Below are 21,293 nucleotides of genomic sequence, written 5' to 3' on the forward strand. Positions count from 1 at the left end.
AGTACTTTATTAATCCTTATGAATAATAACACATATAAACATCACACACGCACACACACAAACACACAAATCTGATACAAACTATAGAGGCTTTGTTTGTTTTTTCAGTGAATTCCTTTTATATGAGTTTGCTAAGTGCATTTTTACAAGTCATAGCTGAAGTATCTTTAAAGTTATATTGTTATGAATCTCAAAACTTAATCCATTAAAGATCTGTAAAGCTTACAGGATATGTGATAAGCTTTTAAAGCCTTAAATGTGTACTAACATCTAATTGTAATTAGTAGTTCTTGATGTCTGGGGATAATACTCTTCCTAAAGTTGCTACAAAAGGCAAGAATATTTCATAAAATTTTTCTAATCATTATGTCTCTAACTACTTTTTTTTTTTCTGCTTTGTCGTGAATGGACTATTTACCTCAATGCTTACCAGATACATAGTGGGGCCATATAATTTATTGCCTAAATTCCACCATTTTGCAATTGAAAGGGGCTACTCAATGCTAATTTGTCAAATTTGTATTCCTTAAAAAAAATAGAAATAGCTGTATCCTGACACAGTTAAAGGCAAATTTTAAAACTGAATATTCTCATTAATAATGAAAAATAAGATCAGAAGAATAATTATTCATCACATACATTGCATATGTTTATGGCTAAACTATAATTTTTAAGTAATTAGGAGCTATTTTGAGAGTACAACAGAATATTAATGATTACCCCAAAATAACTACTGTGAATGATAGCATTATCATGGACAATTCAGCAAGTATGTCTACCTACAAATTAATTTTTGGATCCATATCTACCTTTAATAGTTTATCACCACCACTGGTCATTTTCTGACAAATTTTTTTTAATTGACCTGTTTTACTATTTTTATAAAAGTAGCAGAATTTTTCCTACATATTGCATAGTTAGTACCTTTAGAATTATCGATCTCTTCATTGATCTCTTCTGTCTAACAAAGGATATTTCCAATTCTATTTTTCAAATATTGAATTTCACATATTTTCATATGTACTTTTGTTTTCTGTTCTTACTGCTTTCTTTTATAAATTATATAAGATAAACTCAGCAAGCATTTACTTCTTTTTTATGTTCATTTGAGTGCTTTCGCAAAGTCAGATGCTACATAATTATAGGTCTTCCCATTTTCATCTTATTTCAGAAAAATATCCCATTTAAATGAGAATCACATTCACAGATTTCTAACTCAATTTGATTTGCTCCCAACCACAATTCTAGAATTTAGAAGTAAAATCCAATATATAACCTCTTATATAATTTAACTTTTTAGTTACTAAATTGAGTAAAGTATAGTTCCTATCTTGCTTTTATTGAAATACATGTTACTGTTCTTTTGTTTACCTGCTTTACTTTAAACAACTTCAATTTGGCAAACTAAAGTTTTTGGAGCTTTATATATTAAATAATTCAATAAAATAGTTTTGAGGCCTGACTGTAACAGCACAACAAAATTTTGAAAACTCATTAAGAACAACAAAAATGTGTAATAACATTGTAAAAAACTTAGGTTGATTTACCAAGTAATCCTTCACATGCTCAAATAGTTCTAAAATCAAACTGATGCAGGATAGGAAAGAGAGAAATTGTACAGAGTAAGACTGTACAGAATACTTAAAAAAAATATAAATATCAGTGTTTAAATAATGTTAATTTGATACTTCAACTGAGGAGACAAAAATAATTTTGAATTTGTCAGGGATAACTTGTATCTCAATTAGTATAATATCGCTACTTTTTTAGTTGCAATAGTGTGTTATATACACAATACAGCCAATTCTAAGTGCATTTATTTATTATAAGTTTCTTAATGCAGTAGGGGCATTATGTTTATTACATAGCATGTGCCACCAAAACTGGTTTACTATTTGAAACATATGATAACATTGAAATAATTTAACTGTGAAGATTTCCTCTACTAGTAGGTTCAACACATTGTGAGGCATCACTAAATATTCTGTATATTCACAAAAATAATGGGGAATGATAATAGACAAAATTAATTTAGGAGAACAATCCTTTGATATAAATTATAAAGTCATCTATCTTTGACCTCCAAATGATAGAATCAGAAATCAAGAGTCTATAATACATCCATCTCAAGACTTTATCCATCTCAAAATCAACATTTTTGAGCCCCCAAATTGCACTTACTTCTAAGAAAATATTATCTCAGCAACTTCCACTCTTTAATAGTTTTCAACATTTAACTCTTGTACCATTATGTCTGATATTTTCCTTGCATCTTCATATTACCACTTCTCTCAAGATTACTAACATAACAATTCCTGAAAATGATTGACACAAAAACTGACTTTGATAGAAACTTCCTTAAGGCCTTCCAACGTAGGTAGAAGAACATCTACCACCAGTTTCTGGAACTCTTAGGAGGCAACAGACTTAGATTTTCATGGTCTAAGATAAATATAAACATGTAATTGTCAAGGTCCAGAAAAGTAGCTATATTTTATACCAGTAATTTAGAAGATTTAGCTGTGCTATGTCTTGGGACACTAGAGTAGTACTGAAAGTTTAGGTGTGGGTTTGAGAATGGGACAGTAGACTATGACCATATTTCTATGAGTCCACGATATCTATAAGAAAGAAAACTGAACTAAATAATTTTAATGAAAATGCAATGATATGTAGTCCCTGGCTTAGAGAGTAAAAATACAGTGGGCCAATGTTTTGAGGTTCTTCTTTCAATAGATTTCTCACTTCAAAGAGCTGTTAAAATTAGCAAATTGTGAGCATAATTCCATGAGGAATTAGGACTGTATTAGGATCTGGCAACCACCCATCATTACTTTTTATCTTATATATTCTTTGCATTCCTTGTTTGCTCTTTCAATAATAAACCAAGTTTAAAGCAATCTTAATCAAGTTGGAGTGGTCACTTGACTAACCCTTAATCATAGGCCAGACTTTATATGCCTGACTCTTTTGACTATGACTTGGAAGTTTTGAACTCAGAAAAGATATGCATTATTGAGTTTGTTAGACTTGTCTTTAGGGGCAGAACTGTCTATTTCTGCTACTGGAGAAATGTTAACATTATATACTTTGGAGGCATTCTTATTTTAAATCCCTGTTGTTCTATTAACTGTATATCTTTAATCTGGCCCTGATCTTCTTTCTCACTAAGGGTTTAATTTTCTCTGCTTTAGCTAATATATTTAGCTAATATCTTTAGCCGTTTTTAAAATAAAATTTTAAATAATGTATAAATACATATAGAACATTCATAAATCAGAAGTGTACAGACTGATGCATTTTAAAAGTGTAATAACCTTATGCCTTAAGAATAGAAAATTAGTAGCCTTCCAGGAGTCATCCTGTCTTCATCTCCCAGATATGTTTACCTCAAATGTTATCAATCACTCTTCTGACTTTTAACATGAAAATACTTGCCTGATTAAGAACACTATAGGGGCGCCTGGGTGGCTAGGTCGGTTAAGCATCCGACTTCCGCTCAGGTCATGATCTCGCGGTCTGTGAGTTCGAGCCCCGCGTCGGGCTCTGTGCTGACAGCTCAGAGCCTGGAGCCTGCTTCAGATTCTGTGTCTCCCTCTCTATCTGACCCTCCCCCGTTCATACTCTGTCTCTCTCTGTCTCAAAAATAAATAAATGTTAAAAAACAATTAAAAAAAAAAGAACACTATGTAAAAATAAACTGAGGGCGGATGGGGGGTGGGAGGGAGGGGAGGGTGGGAGATGGGTATTGAAGAGGGCATCTTTTGGGATGAGCACTGTGTGTTGTATGGAAACCACTTTGACAATAAATTTCATATATTTAAAAAAAAGAATATATGTAAACAGATTCATGTATACTCTTTCCTGTTCATGGTGGTAATAGAGGATTCTACATAGGAATACTGTTATTATATGTAGAACAGGAGAAAATGAATGCAATATAAAGCAACTCAAACATGAGAATCCTCTATGGATTGTGACTGACTAATTAAATGTAAAAGATTTGGCCATAAAGTGGGGGGTATTTGGTACTACATTTAGTGTCTCAGTATACAAATGAGGTAAAAGGAAGTGGAAATTCATGTAGGCTAACTTATTAATTAATATCATATAAAAGAAGCTTATCAATATTTATTTTCATGTTTTCCTTTTAAGTAACCCATTCATAATTAAGGTAGTAACATATGTTAACATTTCCAAATGTGTTACAGAACTTAGAAATTATGTAACTGTAGATTACATAGAGTTTTTCAAAAGGCTTTTACGGAGCACCTCGGTGGCTCAGTCGGTTAAGCATCAGACTTTGGCTCAGGTCATGATCTAGTGGTTTGTGAGTTCGAGCCCTGTGACTGGCTCTGTGCTAACAGCTCAGAGCCTGAAGTCTGCTTCAGATTCTGTGTCTCCCCCTTCTCTGTCCCTCCCATGCTCATGCTCTGTCTCTCTGTCTCTCTCAATAATAAATACACATTAAAAAAAAAAATTAAAGACCTCTATAAGACCTCTAGGTATTAAAAAAAATTCCAGAAAAAACTTATTTTGGAAATTATATAGCAAAAATCACAGTATTGACATTGTAAATGACTTTTAAAGGGCAGAAAACTTCATATCCCTATTAGATAAAGTCTGTAGTTTGCATTACCAAACATCAAGACAATGACCAGGTTAACCTTGGTTCTCAAGGTCTCTTTGTTTTTTTTTATTTTCCCTTCTACTTTTATACCGTACTTGTAGTTCAAAATATGGGTTACAGAGCAACACAATAGTGTACATATCCTCAATTTAATACATTTCAAAGTCATTACTAATATTTTTTTTTCTTGTTCTGAAAATGTAGAAATGACCCCCAAAGCTCTGGGGTTATAGAGATCATTTACTTATTTATGTCTCAATTTATCTGATTATAAGGTGAGAACAATGTGTCCCATCTATTTTGGTCTTTGGGATTTTAAGACTTAATGAGTGCAAAAAGTTTCTAAGGACTTTACAAGAAAGAAGGCATATAAATAGTATTAGTGACCTGGCTGCCAGATAGCAATGTGAAATGTGTGAAACATTATTTCCAAATATCAAAAAAGTCAAAACATACACTTTTATCAGCTCTTAGCACTAACCTCTAAGAAAATCAAAGACCTTCTTTTTGTGTAATAATCTCTGGAAGTTATTTAGCTCACAAATTTTAAAAGAACATGCCCCAATGATGAAAACAAGGTTTGTAGCATTAAGAATGTATATACAAGTTTAATACAGACTTATAAAAATACTGCCAGATAACATGGTAAATGATACTTAAAAAACCCAAAACTACTGAATCCTTTTTGAAACAAGATGAAAATGGAATAGATATGTCTGTCATCTGTAAAAACAGTCAGTGTCATTTTAGAAGTGGGGAATGTAGCTAAAAAAAGTACCCAATGGCCTTTTGCTCTATCCCCTTTAGGAAGGAGTATAATCTTCAAAATGGAAAGGAAAAAACTAGACAGGGCACATCACAGGTGACGAAATCATGGTGCCCTGAAGGAATCCAAATCCATAGACCCAAAGAAGTTAGAGAAGCCGTTAGCCATTACCCCCAAGCAAGCTTTGATACTTTTTAACCAATAATGGACAAAGGAAGACTTTTCAGAATGCTAAATGGGCAAATGCCCAAATTTTTTGAAATGAATCCTCTTCTAGATAGAATACCAAGAGGAGGTTTCTTTTAATTTCTTCAAAGAGAATTCAACTCTAAGAAGTTATTGGTCTGTTTGGAAGTAGAACATATACTAGAGTCCACCTGTCTCAACATAGTTATTTTACAGATTATAAAATCAAAGTGCAGGAGTTTTAGTGATTTTCCACAGCCTTTGCCAAATGAGATTACATTATTGTATTTGAAAATTGAGAAAACCATGTAGCCTTCCTATGCCTTGATTTCTCCATATATAAAATGGGATTTTACAAGGATTATGCTTAAAATATTCAGTTCCAACTTCAAAATTTATGTGTTCTAGTACATGGTTTTAGATTCTATTTAGATTAAAAAAAAATATTAAACCTGTCAATATGACTCAAGAATTAGACATCTGTTTATTATGTCATTTGCACTTTCATATACACATTGAGAAAACCATATGGTGAATGTGGATTTTATCCTGTAGCCTACTTGCTGGTTTTATGCCTTTCTGCATGGAAACATGAATCCTTCTGTACTTCTTGTCCCTGGAGCAATGTACGCTTGTCCTTCCATCCCACACTTATTTTGCAAAGGTTTCCTCTTCTTCTAAAATATGCTTAGAATCCTATCCCAATTCTCTTTGCTTGAACTTCATCCCTTGTTTTAGTCCTCTCGTTCAATTGACAGTATTCTTTAGGCCAATCTGCTAAAGAAGTTGCAAGTAGCTGCATTAATATTCAGTTCTATAGGGAACTGACAACAATGTTTGCTGATTTCCATGCTGATTTCCTGAATATGCCTAACATCTATTACCCAATAATCATGAAGCTCCTACAGAGTAGATGTGGGGGTGAGAGAAGGGGGACAGAGGGAGATACACTAGAGTAGTGATTTTTAACCATAGAATCAACAGATGATCTTTTATAAAATAGCTTGAACAATCCACTGCCTATACCAATTAAATCAGAATCTCTGGAGGTGGGAATCTGACATCAATCTTGTAAGAGCTTCCCAGAAGATTCCAGTATGCAGTCAAGATTGAGAAATACTGGAGCAAATATCCCTTGAGATTTTCAGCTCCTTCCATGTGGAAAGGATAAGAGATAGAACCTCTCTAGGGCTTAGTAGAGGTGGTTGTTGCATAAGAGAGACACCGGCCATGTAAGAGGAAAAACAAAGTCATCTCATTATAGTCTACCAATAGTTAAGGTCATATACAGACAATATTAGCAGATTTCCAAAGCACTAAATTTTAAAGAAAGACGATTTCTTTTCAGCAAGCAAAGAGGAATAAGCTCATCTAACATCTTAATTTGTAAGTTGGCAAAGAATCTCAAAAATAAATCATAATTGAAAATAAAAATCAAACTAATGAGATACAGCACATTTCCTGAACAATATTGCTAGACTTTAAGAATTGTTACAAGGAAATGCACTTTTTGTCATTAGAATATTTCACTGTAAAATGAAAATGCTAGTGAGCTTTTTTTTAGTTGCTTCTCCTATTAAATTATCATTGTCTGTTTATAAACAAATATGCCTTCCATATTGATATTTGAAACCATTGCCTAAAATGATAATGTTAGCAAATATTATTAAATGGTTTAATATTTCTCCGTGTCATAGTCTTAGAATTGGGCATTTAATGCCTGCTAATTTGCTTCTACTCTTTCATTCAGTAACACCTTGAACTGGTTTGCTACAAGAAATAAAACTTAAATAGGTATGGTGATAAGCATTCTTTTGTCCACAAAAAATAAAACTGTTAAATGAATTTAATTGAGCTTGGCTTCCCAGCCTCCCACGCAATTCAATATTTGGTATTAGAGTGTGTAAGTGAATGATTGCACATGCATATGTTAAGGATGTTGAAACAGCTTGTCAATTACAAAATGCCATAAACATTACGCCAGTTTTAAGCTAAAAAGGGTTCTGCATAGATTTGTTTAAGAATATGTAGATATTTGTATATTAAATAGTCTAAAATGATATTGTGGTTTTTGTTTAATATTTAGAATTTTTCATAAGTACAATTAACCACAAAATAAGAACATTTCTTTTTCTTTGAAGACTACACCACGTGTATATGCATAAACACAGAATAATCCAAGGAATAGAATTCTAAGCAAGCATATGCTAGACTCACTGATATTTAAATTATATTTAAATGTTTATAGAAACGTTTATTCTAAATTTATTTATCATTGTGGAGAATTATATAAAAATGAAAGTCTAAAGTAATTACCATCGGCAAGTGTCCCATATTTTCATAAATTAAATATCTATGGAAAGTAATACACACAAAATAAATAATATAAACTAACACTCAACTATATGCATAATATATCAGTCATAAATACTAACCTCAGGGATTATGTGTCATTCACCTTCCCCCCTCAAAAGAAAGAGGCCCATAATAGGTTATTTTGGTAGTTGTTCAAATAACTGAATGAAGGAACGTGGAAAGATACAATTTGTGTATTGTGAAAAAATGGAACACCTTTATTATTTTTTGACTCACTACCTTTAGCTCTTGCTAAATGTTTACCATTCTAAGTACAAGAGCCAGAAAGATGTGCATACGTTACTATCGCTATGTTGTTGGTATGACAAAATAATTGTACTGAAGGTAAACTCTTTTTGGCCATATGCTTGTGAATCCCTTTAAGAGGAAAGTAGCTTGTGAGCCAAAATAATGTCTACTTTATTTTTATATAATGTTTTAGAATGTATTATACTGTCTTATTTTTAACCACTAAAGTGTGGTGTTCAAGCTTTTAGTAGCATTAAGTTTGATTCCAAAGATAATAATTCTTACGGAAATAAGGCCATGTTACCTGAATCTTAACACAGTTTAACATTTCCAATAAATATAATTCTTTATAAAATTCACTAGATTGTAAAGACTGAGCTGGCTCATTTTGGAACAAGAAATCATTCAGAAAATATTTAACCAGATAGATGTATACTTTAATATTTTATTTTTATATGGTGACTGAGTGAATTAGTTCAATTAACCCTGGCTGCGGTAACAAATAGATACTGAAATGTGTTATGGGTTCAAGCATGATACACTAGTTCTCAATCATCTGACAATAGAATATAGATGTCCCTGACTGGTGGGTGTCTTTCCATCAAGCTGTGGTTTGGGGATCCAGGCTACTGAAAATTTTCTCATCTTCAACACAAGTCTTCTAAGTATGTTATTTCACATTCAGTCATTGGGGAGAGGGAAAGAGCATAGTGAAGCACCAGATTCTTCTAAGGGGTCAGACTTGAAAGTGCCCAAATCACCATCACTCACATTCTGTTGATAAAACACAATCACGTGGTTACCCCAGAGAAGACGGACATACAGGAATTCAGATGTCTTTGGTGAACGGAAGATTCCACAACAATTACAAAAGCTCTGGATCAGGAGAATGCCAAGCTCATTAAGGGGGATGTCAGGGAAAGATAGTGAGGCAGGAGCAGAATGAGGAGGAAGATGACAAAAGTTGATTTCAGAGAGTCAATGGGCAGGAACGGTCATGAGTTGCACTGTTTGTAAGACCTGAAATGCTACTGCAATGACTCTGAGGCTGAGTGACACAGCCAACTCCAGAGCTTTTGAGCAGAAGAGTACCACTCCCTGCAGATTTGATTAGCATGATTGAAGTGGTCTTCTTGGACAGGCCAAGAAGCAAACCATACCTGCAAATATTTCTTAGGAGATAAATTTATATGTGTGTTCTACATAAAAATGTTTTAAAATCCAACTTACGTTTGAGTTATCTCAGGGTCTTTTTTGTCAGTTTATAAAATCTAGGGCTTATTTTTTTCAACTGATGGTTTCTCATTTCCTTATCATCTGGTTTTATTGTTAGTCACTGGAATGCTCTCCTGAAAGCAGATATGCGTTGATGTTCTTCAGCTGGCTCTACCTGCAGGAGCCATTTTGGCTGTAACTTTCACTTCTTCTCGTTTCCGTGAATGTAATTGTTCGAATTCACACAGCTATTTATTTTCTTGAACCATAGTCAGATAATGAAACTTTAATGTATTACTACAACAGTATTCACATTTTGTAGAGTCAAGGAGCATGTCTGTAACGTTCCCCAGCAGATGAGAGTTTGAGCTCAAAATATCGATTGTTACTTAAATGTTACAGCTATGGAAATCATAGCTATTATAATCAGTTTGATGTTAATCTAATTGTGGTTAAGCAACTATTAACATCTAACGATTAAACATTCAGCAATTTTTAATTTATTCACATAGGTTATATTTATGTCAAAAACCCCTTCAGGTGATAGAGATTTGTCCTGTTTCCAATACTCTATCTAGACTTGTACCTTCTAAAATGGTAGCTGCTAGGAATGTGTCGCTATTTAAATTAGAATTAGTTAAAATTAAATAAAATTAAAACTTCAGTTTTGTAGCCACATGATATAAGCCAAATTCAAGTGTTTACCTTGACAAGAGGCTACTATATTGGGCAGAAAAGATGCAGAATACGTCCATTATTGTAGAGAGCGTTATTGGACAAACTACTCTACATAGTAACAATCCCTTTTAAGTGTCCCCACGGCCTTCCAAAGTGATTATTAATTATGTCACACAATCTTTTTTTTTTTTTTTTTTTTAGGTATGAAAAAAAAATGTTTATTTAGAACGATAAATTGCCACAAATTAAACATTTTTAAAAACCAGCTAACAAATATTTTTTGTTGTTGGTTATGATTTTGGCTTTTACTTGAATACTTTCTTTTTTTTTTTTTTTTTTTAATATATGAAATTTACTGTCAAATTGGTTTCCATACAACACCCAGTGCTCATCCCAAAAGGTGCCCTCCTCAATACCCATCACCCACCCTCCCCTCCCTCCCAACCCCCATCAACCCTCAGTTTGTTCTCAGTTTTTAACAGTCTCTTATGCTTTGGCTCTCTCCCACTCTAACCTCTTTTTTTTTTTTTTTTTTTTCCTTCCCCTCCCCCATGGGTTTCTGTTATGTTTCTCAGGATCCACATAAGAGTGAAACCATATGGTATCTGTCTTTCTCTGTATGGCTTATTTCACTTAGCATCACACTCTCCAGTTCCATCCATGTTGCTACAAAAGGCCATATTTCATTTTTTCTCATTGCCACGTAGTATTCCATTGTGTATATAAACCACAATTTCTTTATCCATTCATCAGTTGATGGACATTTAGGCTCTTTCCATAAGTTGGCTATTGTTGAGAGTGCCGCTATAAACATTGGGGTACAGGTGCCCCTATGCATCAGTACTCCTGTATCCCTTGGATAAATTCCTAGCAGTGCTATTGCTGGGTCATAGGGTAGGTCTATTTTTAATTTTCTGGGGAACCTCCACACTGCTTTCCAGAGCGGCTGCACCAATTTGCATTCCCACCAACAGTGCAAGAGGGTTCCTGTTTCTCCACATCCTCTCCAGCATCTATAGTCTCCTGATTTCTTCATTTTGGCCACTCTGACTGGCGTGAGGTGGTATCTGAGTGTGGTTTTGATTTGTATTTCCCTGATAAGGAGCGACGTTGAACATCTTTTCATGTGCCTGTTGGCCATCCGGATGTCTTCTTTAGAGAAGTGTCTATTCATGTTTTCTGCCCATTTCTTCACTGGGTTATTTGTTTTTCGGGTGTGGAGTTTGATGAGCTCTTTATAGATTTTGGATACTAGCCCTTTGTCCGATGTGTCATTTGCAAATATCTTTTCCCATTCCGTTGGTTGCCTTTTAGTTTTGTTGGTTGTTTCCTTTGCTGTGCAGAAGCTTTTTATCTTCATAAGGTCCCAGTAATTCACTTTTGCTTTTAATTCCCTTGCCTTTGGGGATGTGCCGAGTAAGAGATTGCTACGGCTGAGGTCAGAGAGGTCTTTTCCTGCTTTCTCCTCTAAGGTTTTGATGGTTTCCTGTCTCACATTCAGGTCCTTTATCCATTTTGAGTTTATTTTTGTGAATGGTGTGAGAAAGTGGTCTAGTTTCAACCTTCTGCATGTTGCTGTCCAGTTCTCCCAGCACCATTTGTTAAAGAGACTGTCTTTTTTCCATTGGATGTTCTTTCCTGCTTTGTCAAAGATGAGTTGGCCATACGTTTGTGGGTCTAGTTCTGGGGTTTCTATTCTATTCCATTGGTCTATGTGTCTGTTTTTGTGCCAATACCATGCTGTCTTGATGATGACAGCTTTGTAGTAGACGCTAAAGTCTGGGATTGTGATGCCTCCTGCTTTGGTCTTCTTCTTCAAAATTACTTTGGCTATTCGGGGCCTTGTGTGGTTCCATATGAATTTTAGCATTGCTTGTTCTAGTTTCGAGAAGAATGCTGGTGCAATTTTGATTGGGATTGCATTGAATGTGTAGATAGCTTTGGGTAGTATTGACATTTTGACAATATTTATTCTTCCAATCCATGAGCAGGGAATGTCTTTCCATTTCTTTATATCTTCTTCAATTACCTGCATAAGCTTTCTATAGTTTTCAGCATACAGATCTTTTACATCTTTGGTTAGATTTATTCCTAGGTATTTTATGCTTCTTGGTGCAATTGTGAATGGGATCAGTTTCTTCATTTGTCTTTCTGTTGCTTCATTGTTAGTGTATAAGAATGCAACTGATTTCTGCACATTGATTTTGTATCCTGCAACTTTGCTGAATTCATGTATCAGTTCTCGCAGACTTTTGGTGGAGTCTATCGGATTTTCCATGTATAATATCATGTCATCTGCAAAAAGCGAAAGCTTGACTTCATCTTTGCCAATTTTGATGCCTTTGATTTCCTTTTGTTGTCTGATTGCTGATGCTAGAACTTCCAGCACTATATTAAACAACAGCGGTGACAGTGGGCATCCCTGTCGTGTTCCTGATCTCAGGGAAAAAGCTCTCAGTTTTTCCCCGTTGAGGATGATGTTAGCTGTGGGCTTTTCATAAATGGCCTTTATGATCTTTAAGTATGTTCCTTCTATCCCGACTTTCTCAAGGGTTTTTATTAAGAAAGGGTGCTGGATTTTGTCAAAGGCCTTTTCTGCATCGATTGACAGGATCATATGGTTCTTCTCTTTTTTTTTGTTAATGTGATGTATCACGTTGATCGATTTGCGAATGTTGAACCAGCCCTGCATCCCAGGAATGAATCCCACTTGATCATGGTGAATAATTCTTTTTATATGCTGTTGAATTCGATTTGCTAGTATCTTATTAAGAATTTTTGCATCCATATTCATCAGGGATATTGGCCTGTAGTTCTCTTTTTTTACTGGGTCTCTGTCTGGTTTAGGAATCAAAGTAATACAGGCTTCATAGAATGAGTCTGGAAGTTTTCCTTCCCTTTCTATTTCTTGGAATAGCTTGAGAAGGATAGGTATTATCTCTGCTTTAAATGTCTGGTAGAACTCCCCTGGGAAGCCATCTGGTCCTGGACTCTTATTTGTTGGGAGATTTTTGATAACCGATTCAATTTCTTCGCTGGTTATGGGTCTGTTCAAGCTTTCTATTTCCTCCTGATTGAGTTTTGGAAGAGTGTGGGTGTTTAGAAATTTGTCCATTTCTTCCAGGTTGTCCAATTTGCTGGCATATAATTTTTCATAGTATTCCCTGATAATTGTTTGTATCTCTGAGGGATTGGTTGTAATCATTCCATTTTCATTCATGATTTTATCTATTTGGGTCATCTCCCTTTTCTTTTTGAGAAGCCTGGCTAGAGGTTTGTCAATTTTGTTTATTTTTTCAAAAAACCGACTCTGGGTTTCGTTGATCTGCTCTACAGTTTTTTTAGATTCTATATTGTTTATTTCTGCTCTGATCTTTATTATTTCTCTTCGTCTGCTGGGTTTAGGCTGCCTTTGCTGTTCTGCTTCTATTTCCTTTAGGTGTGCTGTTAGGTTTTGTATTTGGGATTTTTCTTGTTTCTTGAGATAGGCCTGGATTGCAATGTATTTTCCTCTCAGGACTGCCTTCGCTGCATCCCAAAGCGTTTGGATTGTTGTATTTTCATTTTCGTTTGTTTCCATGTATATTTTAATTTCTTCTCTAATTGCCTGGTTGACCCACTCATTCGTTAGTAGGGTGTTCTTTAACCTCCATGCTTTTGGAGGTTTTCCAGACTTTTTCCTGTGGTTGATTTCAAGCTTCATAGCATTTGGTCTGAAAGTATGCATGGTATAATTTCAATTCTTGTAAACTTATGAAGGGCTGTTTTGTGACCCAGTATATGATCTATCTTGGAGAATGTTCCATGTGCACTCGAGAAGAAAGTATATTCTGTTGCTTTGGGATGCAGAGTTCTAAATATATCTGTCAAGTCCATCTGATCCAATGTATCATTCAGGGCCCTTGTTTCTTTATTGACTGTGTGTCTAGATGATCTATCCATTTCTGTAAGTGGGGTGTTAAAGTCCCCTGCAATGACCACATTCTTATCAATAAGGTTGCTTATGTTTATGAGTAATTGTTTTATATATCTGGGGGCTCGGGTATTTGGCGCATAGACATTTATAATAGTTAGCTCTTCCTGGTGGATAGACCCTGTGATTATTATATAATGCCCTTCTTCATCTCTTGTTACAGCCTTTAATTTAAAGTCTAGTTTGTCTGATATAAGTATGGCTACTCCAGCTTTCTTTTGGCTTCCAAGAGCATGATAAATAGTTCTCCATCCCCTCACTCTCAATCTAAAGGTGTCCTCAGATCTAAAATGAGTCTCTTGTAGACAGCAAATAGATGGGTCTTGTTTTTTTATCCATTCTGATACCCTATGTCTTTTGGTTGGCGCATTTAATCCATTTACATTCAGTGTTATTATAGAAAGATATGGGTTTAGAGTCATTGTGATGTCTGTATGTTTTATGCTTGTAGTGATGTCTCTGGTACTTTGTCTCACAGGATCCCCCTTAGGATCTCTTGTAGGGCTGGTTTCGTGGTGGCAAATTCCTTCAGTTTTTGTTTGTTTGGGAAGACCTTTATCTCTCCTTCTATTCTAAATGACAGACTTGCTGGATCAAGGATTCTCGGCTGCATATTTTTTCTGTTTAGCACACTGTAGATATTGTGCCAAGCCTTTCTGGCCTGCCAAGTTTCAAAGGAGAGATCAGTCACGAGTCTTATAGGTCTCCCTTTATATGTGAGGGCACGTTTATCCCTTGCTGCTTTCAGAATTTTCTCTTTATCCTTGTATTTTGCCAGTTTCACTATGATATGTCGTGCAGAAGATCGATTCAAGTTACGTCTGAAGGGAGTTCTCTGTGCCTCTTGGATTTCAATGCCTTTTTCCTTCCCCAGTTCAGGGAAGTTCTCAGCTATAATTTGTTCAAGCACCCCTTCAGCACCTTTCCCTCTCTCTTCCTCCTCTGGGATACCAATTATGCGTATATTATTTTTTTTTAGTGTATCACTTAGTTCTCTAATTTTCCCCTCATACTCCTGGATTTTTTTATCTCTCTTTCTTTCAGCTTCCTCTCTCTCCATAACTTTATCTTCTAGTTCACCTATCTCTCCTCTGCCTCTTCAAGCGGAGCCATTGTGGTTTCCATTTTGTTTTGCATTTCGTTTAAAGCGTTTTTCAACTCCTCGTGACTGTTCCTTAGTCCCTCGATCTTTATGGCAAGAGATTCTCTGCTGTCCTGTATACTGTTTTCAAGCCCAGCGATTAATTTTATGACTATTATTCTAAATTCACTTTCTGTTATATTATTTAAATCCTTTTTGATCAGTTCATTAGCTGTTGTTATTTCCTGGAGATTCTTCTGAGGGGAATTCTTCCGTTTGGTCATTTTGGAGAGTCCCTGGCGTGGTGAGGACCTGCAGTGCACTTCCCCTGTGCTGTGGTGTATAACTGGAGTTAGTGGGCGGGGCCGCAGTCCGACCCGATGTCTGCCCCCAGCCCACTGCTGGGGCCACAGTCAGACTGGTGTGTGCCTTCTCTTCCCCTCTCCTAGGGGCGGGATTCACTGTGGGGTGGCGTGTCCCGTCTGGGCTACTTGCACACTGCCAGGCTTGTGTTGCTGGGGATCTGGCGTATTAGCTGGGGTGGGTAGGCAAGGTGCACGGGGGCTGGAGGGGCAGGCTTAGCTCGCTTCTCCTTAGGTGATCCACTTCAGGAGGAGCCCTGTGGCAGCGGGAGGGAGTCAGATCCGCTGCTGGAGGTTTGGCTCCGCAGAAGCACAGAGTTGGGTGTTTGCTCGGAGCGAGCAAGTTCCCTGGCAGGAACTGGTTCCCTTTGGGATTTTGGCTGGGGGATGGGCGGGGGAGATGGCGCTGGCGCCTTTGTTCCCCGCCAAGCTGAGCTCTGCCGTCCGGGGGCTCAGCAGCTCTCCCTCCCTTTGTCCTCCAGCCTTCCCGCTTTCCGAGCAGAGCTGTTAACTTATGACCTCCCAGACGCTAAGTCGCGCTTGGTGTCGGAACACAGTCCGTCAGGCCCCTCCGCTTTTGCCAGCCAGACTTGGGGGCTCTGCTTGGCCGGCGAGCCGCCCCTCCGCCCCGGCTCCCTCCCGCCGGTCCGTGGAGCGCGCACCACCTCGCCGCCCTTCCTACCCTCTTCCGTGGGCCTCTAGTCTGCGCTTGACTCCGGAGACTCCCTTCTGCTAATCCTCTGGCGGTTTTCTGGGTTCTTTAGGCAGGTGTAGGTGGAATCTAAGTGATCGGCCGGACGCGCTGTGAGCCCCGCGTCCTCCTACGCCGCCATCTTCCGGAACCCTGTCACACAATCTATATTAAAAGCCCAGCTAGTTGAAACATGACAGGTAAAAATCTGCCAACAGATATTGGGTGATGACTTAGCAAACCAAAAGTCCGAGTTTATTTTGCTTCATTTCTTTTTAAAGATCTTACTGTGCAACAACTTAACTGCTCACCATTCCTGAGTAATTGTCCGTTCTTTTTAGAAGACCTCCAATAAATATCACTTATTTAGTCAAATGCAACAAGAGGAGTACATCATCTTCACTGAAAAATTTGACTATCAAATTGAAATAGATATATACATGAGTCCCATTTGATCATAATTTCATCTCATTAAATTCACAACAGCTGTGCCCACAAAGTTCTTTTAGTGTGAGTTGTTGGCAGGACTATGAAGAGTTTTACTTAGAAACATATGTTATGAAATATTTGTCAAAATATATTTCTCTGTGCATAGAAATATCTTTGGAAACACCTGTATATGTTGAGCTTCAAAACTTTGTTGCTCCCTTTACAGACTTTCCCTTATTCCATGATAGTTTTTGTTGAAGCTTATAGAGTTGCAAGAAATTATAAATCATATACATCTTAAAACAGATAATTTGATGTTATTCAGTGATCTCATCTTTATTGCTTTCCATTGTCACCTATTTTAATTCCCCATCTAATCTTAAGCAGCTGGAAAATTTTAAATTATCTCTTTTGCTATATATTTTTGAAATATATAAAGCATTAGCTAGAGCTCAGTATAAAATATTGCTGTCTGAAAACAAGAGGGCAAGATTTGTGAGAAAATAAGCTCTTAAACCATTTCATTTTTAGTTATACAATGTGGAAGACTAGAGTAAATGAGTAATAAAAGGCAAAACAATTGAGTCTCCTAGGGTGCTAAATTAAGAATTTATAGTCTGAATGATGTCTCTGTAACCTCATTCAATTTTCTATTATTGCAGATCTTGAACAATTATAAACATGGATGACATAGCAATTTTCACTTATAAATCTGCAAGGGTGATAAATATAACATGCAAAATTCATTTTGATAGTAATGTTAATTGGTCTAATGTTCTCAAAACAAAGAAAAATAAGGATATTTAAAGAAAGCAACATTTTGGACAAATTAAACTGGCTAAAAGAGCTATATGATATATTTTTATTTTAAAACAGATGGGCATTTACTATTATTTTAAAATGGTTAGTAACTGCAGATGACATTCACATAAATAAACATTATAAATTTTCTGAGAAATGTGTGATGTTCCTGGAATTAAAAACTAAGTAACTATAAAACAAAAGGGATTCAAATTTAATATTTTTGTAATGATACATAAAAAAATGTTTTATTAAAAAACAGTAGCCATTGACATAAGGGTAATTCAATATTTTCCATACCAAAAAGACTTCATTATTGCTACCCTTTTCAAATAATCTGCCTTGAAATTTACTTCAAATTTTATCAGAATAATGGGTTGGAGCAGTGTGTCCAAGTCAGAGAGAACTGTAACAACCACAGAGGTAGATTTTCTGTATTATGAAGTGCGTACTTTTTTTTATCACAACAGTAAATAAAATCAGCTTCAATTGATACACTACATCAGGTTATTGGCTTAATTAATAAAAATGATGTTGAAGAAATAATTAGTTCCTTGAGATAGATTAATCTACTAGTTTTTCAGTTTTGATTACACCCAGAAGTAAGGTGCTTTTTGCTTTATTATGGAACTCTATTTGAGCAAAATTCAAGCATTGTATGTGTTAAAAGATGTCCTGCTATCTAATATGGAATATTCAACTTTTCATATGGGAAATCACATTAAAATAAAATGCATTACTGTTTTGTTAGTATATCTCAGTAAGAAACGAATTTTGCTTAAAAATAATAGAATCATGGATATTTTCAGTGCATTTTTATGGTATTCTTTAGGTGAATGATTATGACAATGTAAGTTAGATATTTTCGTTTGTTTTTCCCAATGTTGGATATGTTTGGCCTACATTTATTTCTGAAGATATCAAAGAAATATAAAGTGAAATCTTTAATAGAAGACACAGAAATACCTAAATTAAAAGAAAGGTATATTTTAGTCATCAAATTGGAATTGAATTGAAATAATTCAAACATTTTGTGCGTAAATTTGAGTCGACTTAAATCTATGATTCAGCTCATCATTCTAAGTTCAAATATAGAGACTAGATTAAACTTAGAATCTATACTACTAAATTATATATAATTTATATATAAAATCAGTCATTTTTTCCAGTGTATCACTTGTTACTATATACAAATAGGTAGTCATTGTTTCTTTTCTTTTTTAAAAGTTTTAAGTGTTTTTTTTTTAAATTTATTATTTATTTTGAGAAAGAGAGAGAGAGTGTGTGAGCAGATGTGCAGAGAGAGAGAGAGAAACAGATCTCAAGCAGGCTCCACACTCAGGGTGAGCCTGATACAGGTCTCGATCTCACAAAATGTGAGATCATGACCTTAGCCAAAATTAAGAGCCAGTTGCTTAATCAACTGAGCCACCCGGGTGCCTTGAATTTAATTTTCTTTTAAATCACATTAATTGGTAAGCCAGCTGTTCATTGTCATTTTATAAAATGCAGAATAGCAGAGTACATAAAATAGCTGTGTGAAATATATTCCTTTTATCAGAAAGAAAAGATTATTTTAATCATTTAGTGACTTTTAAAATGCAGGCAAAATATTGGTAAATTCAATGGTAGATCTATATATAAAATGCTTCATCTTTTTGGTGTCCAATTCAGTTTAACCATAAGTAATTACTATATCTAAAGAGACAAAAGATTAAACAGTGTTTAAAATTTAGCCCGGGAGTTAATATTTGGGAATGTAGACTCTAAATTTTCTCAAGGAGAAATGTTTTTAGCCTGGGACCTTCACCTTCTAAAAACACATTATAAATTTTAGTTCATAGAACAGAAAACCCCAAACTGATTTTAAAAGCCTGCGAAGACCGGTAAGGCCAGGTCAGCTCTGGAACTCTTTAGTCCTAATATATTTAGAGCATTTTCTACAATATTTTTAAATTAACTTGGCTAATTGAATGTCTCCCTTTCACAAAGATGTAATCCAACTTATGTGTATGGGAGAGAAAGTGGAATAATGCACTAAAACATGTTATGCTTAATATATGTAATTTTATGTTTATGTACATTAATATAAAAAATATTTCAATGCACTATGCTTCAAAAATCCAGTAATTATCTCAAGAAGCAATAAAGGTCTGAAATATACAACCTAACCTTATACCTAAAGGAGCTAGAAAGGGATCAGCAAATAAAACCTAAAACCAGCAGAAAGAAAATTATAAAGATTAGAGCAGAAATGACACAGAAAAAAGCAAACAAAAAACAGAACAGATCAATGCAACTGAGAGCTGGTTCTTTGAAAGAATTAATCAGTGTCTTTTTACATAGTAAAGAAATTATATTGAAAGAGAAATAAAAATGGCATATAGAGTATAAAAGAGAGAGAGAGAGAGAGGGGACCCAAATAGATAAAATCATGAATGAAAGAGGTGAGATGACAACCAACACCACAGAAATAGAATTATAAGAGAATACCATAAAAATTATATAAGAAATTAACATATTCTCAGAAATTTACAGACCACCAAAACTAAAACAAGAAGAAATAGAAAATTTGAACAGACCATAACAAGCAAAGAGATTGAATCAGCATTCAAAAGTCTCCCAACAAAAAAGAGTCCTGGGTCAGATGGCTTCCCAGAAGTATTCTACCAGACATTTAAAGCAGAGTTAATACCTATAATTCTCAAACTGTTCTAAAAAATAGAAATGGAAGGAAAGCTTCTAAACTCATTCTACAAAGCCAATATTACCTTGATTCCAAAACGAGAAAAAGACCCCCACTAAAAAGGAGAATTGTAGGCCAATACCTGTCATTAACATGGATGCAAAAATTCTCAATAAAGTATTATCACATAGAATTAAACATTATATTAAATAATTATTCACCATGATCAAGTGAGATTTATTCTTGGGCAGCAGGGTTGGTTCCATATTTGCAAATCAATCAACGTGATGCACTACATTAATAAAAGAAAGGATAAGAGTCATATAATCTTGTCAATAGATGCAGAAAAAGCATTTAACAAAATAGAGCATTCAATCTTGATAAAAACCCTCAACAAGTAGGAATAGGTGGAACATACCTCAACATCATAAAGGCCATCTGCAAAAGACCCACAGCTAATACTATCCTTAATGGGTAAAAACTGAGAGCTTTTCCCTATGATAAAAAGTAAGACAAGGATGTCCACTTTCACCATTACTATTTAAAATATACCAGAAGTCTTAGAATCAGTAATCAAACAAAAAGAAATAAAGACATCCAAATCAGCATGAAGGAAGTCAAACTTTCACTGTTTGCAGGTGGCATGATACTCTATGTAGAGAACCTGAAAGACTCCCCCAGAAAATTACTAGAACTAATACATGAGTTAAGCAAAGTCACAGAATATGAAATCAACATGCAGAAATCTGTTGCATTTCTATACACCAATAACAAAGCAGCAGAAAAAGAAATCAATGAATCAATCCCATTTGCAATTGCACCCAAACTATAAGATACCTAGGAATAAACTTAATTAAGGGGTAAAAGATTTATACTCTGAAAACTATAGAACATTTATGAAAAGAATTGAAGAGGACACAAAGAAGTGGAAAAGCATTCCTTGCTCATGGACTGAAAGAGTAAACATGGTTAAAATGTCTATACTACCCAAAGCAATCTAGGCATTTAATGCAATTCCTATTAAAATACCACCAGCATGTTTCAGAAAACTAAAACAAACAATCCTAAAATTTGCATGGAATCCCAAAAGACCCCAAATAGCCAAAGCAATCCTGAAAACGGAAAGCAAAACTGGAGGCATTACAATTCCAGACTTCAAGCTATATTACAAAGCTGTAGTCATCAAGATAG

The sequence above is a fragment of the Panthera onca genome, chromosome B1 (assembly GCF_046562875.1).
Source record: "Panthera onca isolate mPanOnc1 chromosome B1, mPanOnc1 haplotype 2, whole genome shotgun sequence".
In the NCBI taxonomy this organism is placed as follows: Eukaryota; Metazoa; Chordata; class Mammalia; order Carnivora; family Felidae; genus Panthera; species Panthera onca.